Here is a 16,765-nt window from a genome sequence, read left to right as displayed (position 1 = left end):
AGTAATTTAGTTAAAAATCATGCTGATATTTGTTATTATTATTATTGTTGTTGTTTGTCATGGTAGATAGAGATCTCAGGTTTCAGTTTCCCTCTGCCCCATTGTTATGGGAATTGGAATCTGAATATCTTCCCTGCCCCTAGCCCTTTTATAGGCTTAGGTGACTCTAAGAACCTTCCCTGATTTGAGAATATGCTCTGCCCCCTAATGGACTGAACATGGTCACCTGGAGACTCTGGTGGGAGGCTTATTCTTCAGGAATGTCCACACCTTGTTACTTTGTGATTGGGCAGTGGTCTCTGACCCAGGAGAAGGCTATATATCTCCTGATGTAAGGTTTTGCTTTGGGGGTCACTTTGAGACAAGTTGTATGATTTGGCCAGATGAGACTCTGTGCAGCCTCTGAGCCCCTCCCCCTCCCTTCACTCCCCCCCTTTGAAAACCCAGATGTTGGTGCTTCCCTCTCTGGTAACTGACTAGTGTGAATGTAATGGTCAGACAGTGGGAATCCCTGTCTGCTGATCTGTGTCTCTGTCTGCTTGTAACTTCTGTTTGTATTCTCTGAAGTTCAGGGTGCTGACTTTATCCCCTGGACTAGGTAAAATGATATATGTTTGACTGATTAAAGTAAGATTATTAATCCATTTTTGTGGTGGGCCAAGGCAGGGAACCCTGATATCCCACAGCAGGGCTGAGAGAGAATCACCCAGCTATCACCCAGCAGGATAGTAGTAGTACTATCTTACTACTATCTTAGTAAGAGTACTATCTTACCCAGAGGCTGTGAGTTAAAAAGAGAAAAAGGGACTCAAAGAGTGGTGGAAAATAGAGTCTGTTTATTGTCTTAAGTGCAAGCCTTTTATAGGACGCTTCCTAATGGCTTTCCCCTGTGGACATTGCATACTACAGTGTTCCTAGGCCAGGGAGAAAACACCCTGCTTATCCAATCCTCACACCTGCCCTCTTCCCTGGGGGATGGGCAAGCCCTTTACCTGAGAGGGCTTATTCAGCGATCAGTGTCAGGGTCTCACTGATCCCGTGGCCCTCAACACATTTTGAGTTGCTTTCCTCTGTAGAGGTAGATCTAAGGACCTGTGTTGGCAGCCACCCTGGGTATGCTATGGTGCTTGCTGCTATACCCATGCTGGTGTAATCACTTAATTTCACAATGCCCTCAGGTAACTTTCTAGGACTTCCATCACAGAGGAGGAGTAGACTTACCTTGGTAGGACAAGTCCCTCATCAGGAGCTCCCTATACTGATAAAATCATGGGTCCAGTAGATGAAGCTAAGTGGTGTAGTGGATAGATCCCTGGACCTGGAGTCAGGGACACCTGAGTTTAAATCTGGCCTGAGATACTAGCTATATGACCCTGGGCAAGTCACTTAACTTCTGTTTGTCTCAGTTTCCTCAACCATAAAATGGGGATAGTAACAGCACCTACCATGCATGGTTGTTGTAAAGATCAAATAGTGATTATATCTATCTATCTATATCTAGATATGCATATCTAGAGATGTAGGTACAGCTAGATAGATATTATCTAGAAATTGATATAGATATGTTTATTCTCTCTCCCCTCCCTTAAAATATAAAATTATCATAGCTTACTTTTATTTAGAGCTTTAAATTTTGCAAAATGCTTTTCATACATTATCTTCTTTAATATGTACTACCTGTGTTTCCCCAATAATAAGACCTATCCCAAAAATAATCCCTCCCCTTACTGTGTAAGATTCCTCTAAAATAAGCCCTCCCCCGAAAATAAGCCCTATTGAGATTGCTACTGTAGTGAAGGTGATCCCCTGCGCTACACGCTACATTATGGTACCCTCTGTATGCACCGTCCCCCCCCCCAGGTGAAACGCACGCCACGCTCCGAGCTGCATCCAATCAGAGCTGCAGCAGTGAGCGCGTCATCCTGTTCTTCCCCAGTGATTTGCTTGCTGGCGCCATTGAGAGCAGTGCCGCGGAGGAGAGCTGAGGCAGGACAACATAAGCCCTCCCCTGAAAATAAGCCCTCTGGTGTTTTTCTTTCCAAAAAAAATAAGACAGTGTCTTATTATCGGGGAAACACGGTATGTTCAATTCAATTTTTATTATTTTAACCAGACATACTCATTAACTAAATAAAAATGGATACAAAGACTCAATATAGCTACAATTGAAATGTGAATAATTGTGAATTAAGCTAGATCAATGTATGCAAATTGATAAATCCAGGCACTTCAGCTCAAAAAGTTCAGTAACAACCATTGGTCGATTACACAAACAGCCTGTACACATATACACTCTTTTTTTCTCTCTGTCTTCAATTGTCTATGGAAAGGCAGGAGAAGAATGGCAAAAGAATCATTCAAAGGAATATCTACCAACAACGGAGTTCCTAAACCAAGCTTCCTGAAGAAAAGTGGGTAAGTTCCTGGACCAACTAGATTTTGGGAATAGCAAGAGATAAGGCCAAAGTGTTAAAGGTCAAACTCATAGCGAATGAATGAAAAATTGTTTAAGGTCTTACCTTGAGCTAAGTACTTGTGCTAACCATTGGGGATACAAATAGGAAAGCAAGATGTCCCTTTTCTAAAGGAGCTTTTATTCAAAGTAAGTAAGACACTACATATAGGAGGATTTGATAACAGAACAGAAGGAAAAGCCTGGTGACCTTTAGGGTTCAGAAATGAGGTAGAAATCAAGGACCAGTACTTCTCTAGGTGTATGTACATGTTAGATGACATTGCCTAGAAGTTTTGGGGGTATAGCTTCAGGGCAGATGGATGGACCCCTGTAAGGGTTATGGGATTTAAAGATCTTCCATGCCCCGTTGGACTTGCTGATGTAGCAGGAAGGGGCGGAGCAAGAGGAAGCGGAAGCCAAGCTAGCGTTCCTGCGTTGGCTGGCGGTGGTGGTGACAGCGGCAGCAGCAGAGGCAGTGGCAGCGCGAAGCCCTTTTTTTAGTTAGGACTGCTAAGGACTTTCTGCTAAGGACTCCTGCTGAGGACTGCCAGGGGCCGGAGCTGCTGGGAGCGCGCTTCCAGGACGCTGGGTGGTTGCTGTGTGTGGGGAGAGGAGGACCTTTGCCTGAGGTAGCCTGTTCTGTTTTAAAGGCTTGAAAATGTGGGTGCTTTCTACTTTATCTACCTGTGCCAATATCATAACTACTCTGATGGCTTTCACTTTCTGGTTTTGGGACTCAGTCTTTTGGTATCTTAATAAATTTTCTAGTTTATTTCCTCATATGGCAAACATGACGTATTTTGTAATGGATAATTATATCAGCATATTTGTAATCTCTATAGGCATTGTGAATATGGCATTGCTGATACAACCCCATAGACCTTAAGGAGCCATAATGGCTAGCCTGCTGGTTCACCATCCTGTCAGAGCAATTACATTTGACCTGTTATTATTATAAAGGAAGCAGCAGGCTAGAGGATCAAAGAGGGACAAGAGCTCTGTTTTACCATTCAAGTAGCAATGAGAATCAGTATCCATCCTGGAGAAGGATTCAAGCATCTGGTGGGAAGTGGGGATTGGGGCAGAGAAGGAAAAGTCTCAGATCACCCCAACACTTGTCACTGTTGGTTCCTTGAATGGCCATTAATACTTAATAAATTTGAAACTGAAGTGAATTCAATGTAGTGATTTGGCAGACATAATTACAGACTATATTCTCCACTTCTCTTTCATGAAGCTTCCCAAGATGATTTACTGCTTTCTGAGTTTTCTACAGTCTTCACTATCATCAACGGCTTTGTAAAAGGGGCTTTAGAAATGGTGTTCTCTTCAAAATTAACTCTGAGAAATAAACATAAAAAATTTTAAAAGCTGTTATTTACCAAAGTCTTTACATAATGGTCCCTTCATAAAAATGAGTATATATTTTAAAACCTGAGCATTTACATTTCAAAAATTGATCCAGGAAATGCCTTAAGTTGATACCAACAGCGTGGCTAACAGCTTTAGTAGACAACAATTTTCCCAGTAGACAAAGCCTTTGAGTTCACACACATCTTTGACAATTGAGACTCATTGAGATTCATCAGACTGATACCTACTATTCTTTTATTATTTTTAAATAATTCAATCATTAAATGATCTGAGGAGGTACATCAAAGGAAATAAGGTCTCTAGGAAGGATGAAAATATCTCTTCAAACATGTTCTGCAGGGAAGGGTATTTTGACAAGGAAATATATTTGGAAGGGTAAAACATTTTAAAATCTCATCACATTGATTTTTCACCCTACATTCTAGCACTAGCACTGATCAATGGAAAAAATAAGGTTATAATATGGATGTTAATTTAAAAGTACTGGAGAAAACCTATTTTGTTTTATAGCTTTATGGCATGTCTCACATCATTCTAAGAAGTTATCATGAGCAAAAAATGAAGAAAATCTTAGTTTGACAACTATATTTCCAAAACCCTAGGTCATTGTTTTTCAATCATTCAGTTGTGTCTGACTCTCTGTGATCCCTTGGACCTTAGCACACCAGCCCCTTCTATCTTTCACTACCTCTCAAAGTCTAATTTCATGTTTTTTGTTTCTGTGACACTATCCTTCCACCTTATCCTCTGCCATCCCCTTTTCCTTTTGCCTTCAATCTTTCCCAGCCTTAGGTTCTTTTCCAATGAGTCCTGTATTTTCATTATGTAGCCAAAGAATTTAAGCTTCAACTTCAGTGAATAACATGAATTAATTTCCTGAAGTATTGACTGATTTTATCTCCTTGCTGTCCAAACATCTCTCAACAGTCTTCTTCAGGACCACAATTTGAAATCTTGCCCTCCTAACATCAGAAACCTTCTTTATCATATAAGTCAGCAAGCAATATGGAACAGAGATAGGACAATGGAAATCAGAAAGATCTGTATTGAAATCCCATTTCAAATATATATTAACTTTGTGATTCTGAGCATGTCATATACCATTCCTATGCCTCAATTTATTTCTCTATCAAATGAGGGTGTTGGACTTGATATTCTCTAAGGTCCCTTCCAGCTCTAAATCTATGCTGATACTATGATGCAGTCTGATATCACAAGGGCCCTCTACCCAAAAGTATCTTCCTCATAGCCTGACTCTCTAATATTTAAATAATTAATCTAATTCAACTGGGTTAAGATATTCTGTCTAGGTCAATGATAAAAGACTATGGTGTGGGAAATGGAAGCCTCATTAATATATATTAACATTTACTAATATGCAAAAAAAAATCCTTATATATTAGACCAATTATTTATCTACTGGTTCTAAGAACATTTTTTCTCCTCTCCATCCCAAATTCTGGCATTATATTGGTAGATTTCAATATCCATATTTATGTCCCTTCAAATACCCAAACTTCCTAATTTCTCAATCTCATCAACTCCCATTACCTCCACTACACCTCAGTCACTTTTAGGGATGGCTACATGCTCGATCTCATTAGTTCCTCAATCAAAAACTCCAAAATTATCTCATCATATAATGATCTCCTATCATTCAATCTCACCTTATGATTTACCTATCCTAAACCTATTCTTTGTCTTAAGATGGCAGCCAACCTCTCCATTGCTCCACACCCATCTCTCTATACAGCCTCAATTTTGTCCCTTCCCAATCTTTTCCCTCTAGTTAAACAGTTCAGTACTATACTGCTCTCTATTCTAGAATACCTTGTCCTATGTTCATTCTTATGCTAACAACACAGACTGTGAATCACTCTCACCATCTGTCTCCCTCTCTCCTACTCACATGTCACTAAATGAATGGAGACACTTCCCTTCACATTCTAATTTATAGTAAAATGTCTCTACATTCATTTTCTCTATTTCTCCTCTCATTTGCTTCTTAGCCTGTGTAATCTGGCTTCTGATCTCATTACTCAACTGACACTTCTCTCTCCAAAGTTACCTAAGAACTCTCACTTGACAGATTTTTTTTTTAATTTTGCTTGTTAATGTCAATGTTAACAATTTTAACACTGGGTTTTTATTTTGATTTCCAAATTCTTTATAAACCTCCCTTTAGCCCACATCCCATTCATTGAGAAAGCAAGCAATGTTATACCCATTATATTCATGAAGTCATGTTAAACATATTCCCCACATTAGCCTTACTTTAAACAAACAAGCAAATAGATAAACAAGAAAAATAAATTTTTTAAAATAGGCTTCAATTTTCAAAGGGAGTTAATCAGTTCTCTCTATGGAGGTTGACAGAATTTTTCACCATGAGTCTTTTGGAATTGTTTTAAATCATTGCATTGATCATATTGTCTGCAAAGAGTAATAGTTTGTTCCCTCATTGCCCATTGTTATTTTTTTCAATTTTTTTCTTGTCTTATTGCTATAGCTATCATTTCTAATATAATATTAAATAATAGTAGTGATAATGGACAATTTTGCCTCACCCCTGATTTTTCTGGGAAGGTTTCTAGTTTATACTCATTACAGAAAATACTTTCTCTAAATTTTGGAAGTTACTTATTATTTTAAGTAAAGCTCTATTTATTCCTATGGTTTCTAGTGTTTTTAACTGGTTGTTGTTTTTTTGTCAAAAGTCTTTCCTGCATCTATTTATATAATATTTGGTTTTTATTGTTTTTGTTATTGATACAGTCAATTATGCCTATAGTCTCTCTAATACTGAACCAGCCCTGTATTTCTGTTATAAATCCTGAAACAAACTTTTTGTTCAGCTCTGGTTTTTTATCAAAAATACTTGAAAGTCCTCTATTTCATTAAATAGTCATTTTCTCCCCAAAGGATTATACTCACTTTATGTGGGTAAATTATTCTTGGTTGTATTCAACGTTTCTTAGCCTTCCAGAATATCATATTCCAAGTCCTCCCCTCCTCTAACATGATAGCTGCTATATAATATGTGAACCTAACTGTGGTTATACTATATTTGAATGGTTTTTTCTGACTTCTTGATATATTTTCTCCTTGACTTGAGAATCTTAGGATTTAGCTTTAATATTTCTGGGAGTTTTCATTTTGAAATCTCTTTCAGGAAATAATCAGTAGATTTTTTTTTTAATTTCTATTTTACCCACTTGTTTGAAATATCAGGGCAGTTTTCTTTCATAATTTCTTGAAATATGATATCTAGGCTTTTTATTAATCATGGCTTTCAGGTAATCCAATAATTCTTAAATTATTTCTCCTCAATCTATTTTCCAGTCAGTTGTTTTCCTAAGGAAACATTTCACAATTTCTTCTTTTTTTATTCTTTGACCCATTTCATTTTTTTATGTCTAATTGAGACATCATCTTTCATTTGTCCAATTTTTATTTTTAAGGAGCTATTTTCTCATGAGCTTTTATATCTTTTTTTCATTTGGTTAATTCTGCTTTTTAAGTTCTTTTCTTCAGTGAGTTTTTGTACCTATCTTTACCATTTGTATAATTCTTTTTTAAAAGTGATATTTTCTTGGTGGCTAGGTGGTACAGTGAATGGAGCACTGGCCCTGGAGTCAGGAGGACCTGAGTTCAAATCTGACCTCAGACACTTAACACTTACTAGCCATGTGACCCTGGGCAAGTCACGTAACCCCAATTGCCCTGCCTTTCCCTCCCACCAAAAAAAAGCAAATAAAAATGTTATTTTCTTCAATATTTTTGTGCCTCTTTTACTGAGCTGTTAATTGTCTTTTAACAATTATCTTGCACTGCTCTCATTTATTTTCCCAATTTCTCCTCTAGTACTCTGATTTTATTTTTTAAATTTTTTTGCTCTTTCTTAACTCTTCCAGGAATCCTTGTTGGGTTTCTGTCCAACATGCCTTTTTTTCTTTGAGGATTGCCTTGTAGAACTTTTCACATCACTGCCTTCTTCTAAACTTGTGTCTTAAACTTCCCTGTCACCATAGTAGACTTTTATAGTCAGACTTTATTGTCTGCTCATTTTTTTTAGCCTATTTCTTCACTTAACTTTATAACAAAGTTGAGATCTGCTTATCTGCAGAAGGAACTATGTCCCAAGCATCTGAGTGTTTTAATCCTGCTGTTTTCACAGCTAGAGTTTGGGCATTTGTAAGTTTTCAGTAGGGTAGCTAGGTGGTGCAGAAGTCTTGAGTCAGGATGACTCATCTTTTTCCTAAGTTCAAATAGAGTCCCAGCCACTTAATATCCGTGTGACCTTGGGCAAGTCATTTTGTCCTATTTGCCTGTTTCTTCACTTGTAAAATGATCTGGAGAAGGAAATGGCAAACTACTCTAATACCTTGGCCAAGATAACCCCAAATGGTATAATGAAGAGTTGAACACAACTGAAAAATGACTGAACAATAATTTGGGGGTAACTAGGTAGCACAGTGGATAGAGTGTCAGTCCTGGAGTCAGGAAGACTCTTCTCTATGAGGTCAAATCTGGTTTCAGACACTTGGTAGCTGGAATGCTGCCTCTACTCTGCCATCTTGGTTCCACCTCTAAATTACCAAATCTAATGGTCTTGTCTTAATCCTCCTCTTTATCAGCTTCATTGCGGTACTTGACAATATTACCTACTCTTTCCTCCAAAATAATTTCTCTTTTCTGGGTTTTCATAGTACTGCCCTTTCTTAGATCTTCTTCTGCCTGTTTGATCTATGTCTCATTTACATTTCGTCAGTCAAATGACATGTATTCATATACATATTCATACACATGCACACATGCATGCACATAGACAGACTGAATGAGTGAACAGGGAAAGTATTCAAGAAAGACTTCCTGAAGGAGGTGGCAATAAAGTTGAGCTCTACAGAGACAGAGTGGTTCTAAGAAATAGAGATAAAGAGCAAGAATATCCTAGACCTAAAGGAAAACCTGTATGTAGAAGTGCAAAGAGAGAGTACATGGGATGTCCTGTATGAAGAACACAATGTAAGCCAATTGAGCTGTAACAGAATAAAGGAAAGCGGTATGTAACTAGGCTGCTAAGATAGATTCAAACCTTGTTGCAAAAAACTTGCCAAATAAAAGAATATTTTGTCTCCCAGAGACAATGTGGGACCACTGAATCTTCTTGAACAGAAGACTGAGATAGTAAGGTTGGAAAGGTCTTAAAACCAAATGAAACCTGGGAAGCTTCAAAGGGATATACTTTCTCAAATGTTTATTTGATGCTAACAAAACTTGATAGGTTGCTTGGTAGTGCTTGCAAAGATAATTTATTAAGGTCTATAGCTCACAGAAGAATCTATGTTATCTAAAAATTATAGAATGGAAGGTCCTTGAGAACAAGCGTGGTATCATTTTTGACTTTGTGTCCCCAGTACACAGTACAGTGCCTGGCACATAGTAAATGCTTAATAAATGCTTCTTAATTTCCTGTAGGAATATTTGGGCTTGCATATAGCCACTAAAAATGTTCCATTGTTTTGGAAAGGCCCAGTTGTCAAGAACAGATGGTTATTAATGTTGCCACATCCACTGTTTTATGTCACTCTTGCTGGAGCCCATGCTAATTGAGAAAGAAAGAAGCCTTCCCTCTTCCTTCAGTGTTCCCCTGTGGCATTTTGTTATGGCTCTCTCTCACCTTTGGAGTGACTAATTTACTGATCGCTTTATATGTGGCCATCTCGTTCTCTATTACCCACTGTTATCTGTATGAATTTCTACTGTTAGCTTCTGCCTGGATGGTCTGTAAATCAGAGGGAGACAGAATATAACTTAATCCTTACCTTTTTTTTTATAAAATGGACATTTCAAAGCCTACTGCTTTATTTTGTATTGCTGAAGACTCACTTCCTGATTATTGCTAATTAACTCTTAAAATCTGCTTGTATATTTGGAAACTGTTTTCAGTCTTTAAAAATGTATGGGATTTTTGTGTGTCTGCAACTGACTATTCTGCTTTCCTAATTTATTTCTTTTGGTTTCATCACCAAAATTGGAACATTGGATGGCTCTTACCTTGTTTCATCAGATTGGATTTGGATGTCCATCAGAGGTAGAGCCTAGCATCTTCAGAACCTATTTACTTATCTTAACTTCTAGGCCTCAGGTTCAGAATTCATATAAATTCCCACCAAGAACTAACAATAATAATAGCTAGAGTTTATATAGTGCTTTAAGATTTACAAAGCACTTTACATATGTTATCTAATTTAATCTTCACAACCACCCCATGAAGTACTACTGTGAGGCATTATTATCTCTATATTACTTTGGACGAAATTGATGCTGAGGAAAATGAAGTGAATTGCCCAGAATCAGACATTTTTCACTTGGCTAAGACAGGATTCAAACTCGGGTCTCATCTCCAAGGCCAGAACTGTATCCACTGTACCACCTAGCTGCCTCTACCCTGCATAGCTACTATAGGTGAAGGACAAATTACTTCCTTTGCAATGACCATAACTGTAATTTGCATTCCATATAAAAGGTAATCTAGTGACCTTCCCAGTATAAAATGGGATATGAAAATTGCACGAAAGGGGAAAAGTAAGAGGTAAGGAATTTTTTTTTTGTCTTTCAGAGTCATGGCTTTCACTCTGCTGGTTTCATGAAAACAATCTGGGGAGCAGAATAAAATAGTGGAAATAATGCCAAACTTGGAATCAGGAAGAATACATGGCATAACAAAAAGCATATTGACTCTGGAGTCTGAGGATTTGGGTTTAAATCTTACCTTTTTCACTTACTACTTGTGTAAATTTGGGCAAGTCACTAATCCTTGGCCTTGTTTCTTCATATATTTAATTATATGGTTTTACTAGAGTCTTTCTGAGGTCCCCTTTGGCTTTAGAACTATGATCCATTCTCCTATGATTCAAAAACAAATGATAAAAATAATTTATATTTGAATCCCAGAACTGTCATGTACTAGCTAGTTGGGTTTGGGCTAGTCACTTAATTTCTCTGAAACTCATTTTTCTCATGGAGATAATAACATTTTTTCAACCCTTATTGTAGAATTATTACTATAAGGACCTCAAAAACCTTAAATATTTACTTCAAGTGCTCATGATTCAAATAAAATGAATATTCCTAGTAAGGAGAGGGCTGTTCTCAAAGCCAAGAAAACTGGAGTTCAAATCCTACCTCTAGCACATTTTGGCTGTGTGAGCCTGGACAAGTCACTTTAGAGCTTTAAACAATTCTTTAAACTATAAGTCACAGAGAAGTTTTCCACTCTGCATTAGTAGAGGAAAGTTCCTCACCTAGGAGGATTTCATTAGTATATGAAGTCATAGATCCACTCCCCATCTCTACCCTCTCTACTGACACAGCTCAAAACTTCTCCACTCCAATCCATTAGGTATTGTTGAAGAATTGCTTTGGCCAGGCATTCATCATCCTGAAATCAATATGGTTATGACTCTCTGTTTTGCTAACTTGGTCTTTGAGCATCAGCCACTTTAAAATGCTATATAAATGTTATCATTATTGTAACCTAAACCAATTACCTCTTGTCTGGATTAACAAATTTTCTGAGAAGTAGCAGTATGGCTTTAAAGAGGACAAGTTAAATGAATTCTTTTTGTTTAATAATTTTCTTGGCAAAAATAGAATAAACAAAACAGAGCGATAGTTTAGAATATAATAGGACACAGGTCTTGATATTTACATAAAATTATCTTGAGTTTTTGAAGTACATATTAGTGGGATAGAAAACCTGCAAACAAATGGGAAGTCCCTTTCTAACGAAGCTGTACTAACATTCAGAAAGTCAACCTTTTTCATTGATGGGAAGGACACTTTCAAGCACAGCTTAGTTAAGAAGCATTGAAGAAAAATGAGACAAATATTGTAAATGAACTGCATTCCAAAATTATACAGATCATAGAAAGTACGTTTGTATTGTTATTGAATTGTAATGGCAGCTATTTGTTTGGGTATGATTTACTAAAAGTACTTAAGCTGGACTCCAAACACATTAACTGAAATATACAAAATATTTTGAAGGCAATAGAATTCCTCTGTTACCATAACATATGAGGAATGCAGGTTGGAAATATTTACCAACCCTCTACTCTATGTAAGCCACTCTACTATGCACAGGAATAAGAGAAGTTTATGAAGCAGACCTTCCCCTCTCCCATATCCCTCCCTTCATTTAGGGTGTCTTCTCTGCCACCTAGAATGAATCTCTCCTCACTGCTTCCATCTCTACCTTTCAGAGTTCTTCAGTTCCTTGAAGGTCCAACTCAGTTGCTAGCACTTCAGATGAACCTTCCATGATAACCTCCCCCCACCCTCAGCTGAAAATGATCTACTCTTCCTCAAATTATCCCCTAATAAAATGTAAGCTCCTTGTGGGCAGGAATTTTTTTTTCTTTTTTGCCAAGGTATTCCCAGTGCCTATAACAGCATCTCACACAAAGTAGGTATTTGTTAAATGCTTTTGGGATTGAATTACAGTTTACTTTAGCACTTTGTATCTTTTCTTCCTTTCTGTCATATTCGGCATAATATTTCCTTTATGTGCATGTCTGATCCTTCCCATTAGAATTCATGCACCTTCAAAGCAGAGCCTTTGTCCTATCTATCTTTATATCAGAAGTAGATATTTAATAAAGATTTGTGGAAATGAATTATCTTCTCCAGGTGGAAATTTGGCAAGCACATGAAAACAATATCCTAAGAGATGTCACGAAATTATATGTGTATGAGTATTAAGCAAATGAGTGTTGAGAGAGGGATCATTTCAGTATGTATCCAGTACGTGATGACTTCACACGTTGTTAGGGAAGCGTCTATGGAGTAGGTTGGCTTTGAATCAAGTCTCAAAGGATGGGTAGGATTTTGGATAAACAGAAAAGAGAAGGGAGGGTAGGTGAATGGAGTAAAACATTTATAAACACAAGAAAAAGCCCTACCTTGCCTTTGTGAGTAGTTCTAGAACAAGACTACAACATGAAAATTCACATGAGAATTCTGGTCGTGTCCTTTCTACTAGCTAACCTTTCAGCTCACTGCTGACAGGTTGTTTCCTCTCCCTAGATCTTAATTTCCACTTCTGTAAGTGGAAGATAACAAGTTTAACTTTCTTCTTCAAATTGTTTTGAAATGATGTTGATTAGCTATTGTTGGTTCCTATTGCATATTAGCCTCTCAACATATGTATGGGGATTTAAAACAGCAACACCAACAAATAATATTATAGTTATAATAGAGAATATATCATTTAAAAAAACATGTCTATATGAATCCTGAACCCGGATGGATTCTTGGGGCCATTCAATATACGTGCCTCTGCCTAAAGGTAAGACTGAATTTAACTAGCCTAGGTGGATGACAGGTCATTCTATTTTTAATATCCAGACAAGGCTATCCCTTAGCCTCTCTTGGCAGTCTAATCTTGGATCTTCACTCATACAAAGTTTGTGTCTACAGACAACTGGTTAATAGAAGATAAATGAGAAGCAAACAGTATGAAGCTACCAGTTATAAACTGACTAATTCAAGTCCTTTTTTCTTGTCCTCCAGAATCATCATTTGTTTTGCTGAATGTAATCACTTTTTTATGAACAGTTTGAGAAGCAGGTTGCGTCTTCTTGACACTCATTGGTGAATTCAATCCTAAAGCAGGCAACTTAATTAGGGGAAATCAGTTAAATTAGTTATTTGTGTTACATGTGGTCCCACACCCCAATCTCTGAGCTTACCCAAACCTGATTCCATCTTGGAGGTAGTCACAAATAATGACCTCTCTTTAGCTCATTTTTGCCCCAACCCAGAAATTTCAGAGTAGAGCTTATATGCAGATATAAGTAAAAGTATCCATATTTTCCCGGCAAGGAACAAAAGTAACAATGTATGTGTGTACATACACATACATACTATATATACACACATTGTGTTTCTGCTGTTGAACCATTTGACTGTTTCAAGGACCTTGGTGGAGACAGCTTTCTTTTTGGGTCTTTAAAAGCTATGGTCATAGTACCTGCGGGAGCAACTGCTAGGTTGCATATATACAGGGTTTCCTTACCCAGAAGATGGCCACAGGCTCTGTTCTGGAAGTATGATTATTCCTCAGGCTCTTGGCTTCAGGGTTTTGGAGTATTTTCAGGTCTGAGGGAAGATGGGAGTGAAAGTAGTTAGTCAAAAGTAGTTTGGCTTGCCTGATACAGACTGACTCCTGTTTCTCCCTCAGTATACTTAAATGCTTCAGTGAGGCTCTTTTGACTACCCTATTAGTGGCAGGTGGTTGGGGATATAATTATATTATTTCAAAGAAAAATTAGGGATATAAACAGAGGGAGGGAGAGAGGGAGAGACAGAGAGACAGACACAGAGAGAGATGTGAAACAGGATGCCAAAGGATAAGTCTTCTTGTATGTTGGGCAGAGAAGTGATGGATCAATCAGGTAAGGGAAGGAGGGAAGAATTTCAGGGAAGGCCTCATGAAAGATATGATACCTACATTAAAGCTTAAAGGAAAGGGGAGGCCTTTAACATGTCAGGAGGTAGATGAAGAAGTAATAGAGGGGAATATAATTCTAGGCATGGATGATAAATAAAAATGATTACCCACCCTGCATGCCCCACCACCAGCACAAGGGCTAATCAGATTCCACCAACAAACAAATAAGCCCCAGAGCCCAAAAAGTGGAAATACTCCACCACCACCACCACCACCACCTTAGGTCAATGCCAATAACCATAAACCAAGGAAGCATCCCCTGTGGAAAGGGGGCCAGCCATCTCCACCAACTGCCAACCAACTGCCAGATGTCTCCTTATGGACATTCTGTCAGAGCTTAAAATTAATATCCAGAGTAGACATCATCATAAGACAAAAGAAAAGCATCCAAAATCAAGCAAGCAATTTCTCACAATGTAGCATGATTTGAATGCCCCTGCATGGGTTAATATCAGAGTATTTAAAGCTAGTTCAACCATCCTTCCAGTTTTGAATGAAATACTAGATATAGACAAGTCCCACTCACTTCCAATGTCTCTATGACAGCAATATCAATTCAGCAATACATAACCCCTCCTGTTATGGTCCAGTTGGAAGAAATGAGGTGTGTGTGTGTGTGTGTGTGTGTGTGTGTGTGTGTGTGTGTATGGAGAGAGAGATGATAGATATATCGACATATATATATGTATAAATATATACAAATACATGAGATTAAATATATACCAATATAAAGATATTAAATTAATATATCTTATGAATATGTATTTGCTTCATATTTGTATAATGTGTGTGTATAAATTTTAAATCTCCTTATTCCAAACAAAACCATAAGAGGAGGGACTGTGTATTGGTGGATTTACTTTGCTCTCATAGACAAAGTGGAAATGAATACAATTTGTTTATGCCAGATAGTTCATTCAAAAGTAGATGGATGTCTGAACTACCTCAGAATTCTTTGACAATAAAACAAAACAAACATTATTACCTAGTTTGGAAGAAGGGATATTTTGCATATGTACATAAAGCTTCTATATCTGAAGCATATCTATCTGTAAATATATGTAGATGTGTATATAGTATATAAGTATATGTAATCATATATATGTGTATATATATATAAAATTATACAAACCTTAAGGTGGCATAGGGAGTTCCCTTACATGAAGTCTGCCTTCCAAGTCCTGTGAACTCTTCTTTTATAATTACTTTCATATCCATTCCTTCCTTTCTGTTCCCACTAATCATAAGCTCACATTTGTAGTGTTTTAAATATACTCTTCACTGGTCTTCCTGTTTTCTGTCTCTTCCCCCTATAATTCATTCTACATACTGCTGATAGATTAGTATTCCTAAGGTACTATTTTCTATTGATTACATACTTGCTCAAAATATTTTAAATAGGTCCTCAATCTCCCAGAATAAGGGCCAAAAGTTGGGGGGTGAGGAAGAGGGTGTTTCTTAATTTTTAGCCTGGCATTCAAGATCCTTCACAGATGGTGGCTGCCTACTTCCAATTCAACATCACCCGGAAACTTCCCCTACACTAACTCTTCACTGTAAGCTTAACTAGAATAAACTAATTATTCCACAGACCATGTTGTGTGGTTTCTACTATTTCCTTACATAATATGTCATGTGGATTCCTGACTCCATGACTTTGCTTCTGCCTTATGCTTCCTTGAAATGTCTGTTCTCCCTTTTGTTTTGTTTTTTTTAACTTCTCTTCTAAAACCCTATGACTGACTCTAAAGATGCAGCATGATGGAGTAGAGAAAGCATCAAAGTCAGAGTCAGAGGATGTGAATTTCAAATTCCTTCTTCTACTCACTACCTGTGGTTATCTGAGCTAGTTATTTAATCTCTCTAGGCCTCAGTTCCCTCATCTGTCAAATGAGGGAGTTGGACTAGAATGGAAGTGCAAAACACAGAACCTAACAGCTCTGGAGTATAACCCAAACCAGTTTAAAATGTAATTGGGAAACATTTAGCAAAATATATAAAATTATAATAGAATAGAGATAGTGGTTTTCTAAGTGCATATGCTGCCTATGGTGATCCTGATATACAGTTAAATGACTCCATTTCTGTTTGAGTTTAACACCACTGGAACAGAAGACCTCCCTTGTCCCTTCCACCTATGAGTCTATGATCCTATGATCCTGGTAAATGTCTTACTAGAAAGTTAATTCTGTATAGCAAAAATTCACTATTACATTGTCTAAGATAAACTGAGACTGCTTTATAGTAAGGTCTTTTGGATATTTGACTAATTAAACCCACATGGATGGAGTCAAAGACATATATGCTCCATAACTAATTCTGTTCTATAGCAAAATGTGTCACAGTGTTTTCCTTTTAGATAGCTGTAGTGTCATTCAAACTGAAAGAATACAGTCATCAAAGAATGATTTTTTTTTAAA

The sequence above is a fragment of the Petaurus breviceps genome, unplaced genomic scaffold (assembly GCF_028583685.1).
Source record: "Petaurus breviceps papuanus isolate PSGF00001 unplaced genomic scaffold, PetGlider_PUasm1.0 90845, whole genome shotgun sequence".
NCBI classification, from domain to species: Eukaryota; Metazoa; Chordata; class Mammalia; order Diprotodontia; family Petauridae; genus Petaurus; species Petaurus breviceps.
This window is presented reverse-complemented; position numbering follows the sequence as displayed.